This window comes from Arachis duranensis, chromosome 9 (assembly GCF_000817695.3).
Source record: "Arachis duranensis cultivar V14167 chromosome 9, aradu.V14167.gnm2.J7QH, whole genome shotgun sequence".
NCBI classification, from domain to species: Eukaryota; Viridiplantae; Streptophyta; class Magnoliopsida; order Fabales; family Fabaceae; genus Arachis; species Arachis duranensis.
The window spans coordinates 19,650,290-19,651,089 of record NC_029780.3 but is presented as its reverse complement, the minus strand read 5'-3'; positions in this window follow the sequence as shown (position 1 = coordinate 19,651,089).

Below are 800 nucleotides of genomic sequence, written 5' to 3'. Positions count from 1 at the left end.
AAAAATTTGAGGAGATAATTGAGTTTTTGAAAGAGCCTAGGAAAGGATTTGAAATAGATTTAAAGAAGATTTTAATTTTTGAAATTGGAAGGTGAATGATGAAAGTTTGTGATGTGTTTATGCAGAAAAATATGGATCAAAACAAGAAAGTTTGAAAAAATTTGAAGTGGGAAACAAAATCTCCTCCCCCTGCCTTTCTGGCGTTAAACGCCCAGAATGGTATCCATTCTAGCGTTTAACGCCCATTTGCTGGCCAATTTGGGCGTTTAACGCCCCCTGGCTGGCGTTAAACGCCAGAAATTCCTTTATCACTGGGTGTTTTGCTAAACGCCCAGGATGCTGCACACCTGGCGTTAAACGCCCAGAATGGTGCCCATTCTGGCGTTAAACGCCCAGAATGGTGCCCATTCTGGCGTTTAACGCCCAAAGTACCCTTTACTGGCGTTTTTTCGCTAGTAAGCTCTTTTTCTCTGCTTTTTGCACTGAATCCTTCTGTAACTCTGTGAATTCCTTCAATTTTGATAATTGCCCTTGTAGAAACAAAACATATACCTGCTAATGACTGGGTTGCCTCCCAGCAAGCGCTTCTTTATTGTCTTTAGCTGGACCGTCACTGAGGATCATTCCAGCCTCAGTTTTGAGCATTCCAGCTCAAAATTGCTTTCAAGATAATGCTTGATCCTCTGTCCATTGACAATGAACTTTTTGTCAGAATCAATATCCTGAAGCTCAACATATCCATATGGTGACACTCCTGTAATCACATACGGACCCCTCCACCGGGATTTAAGTTTTCCTGG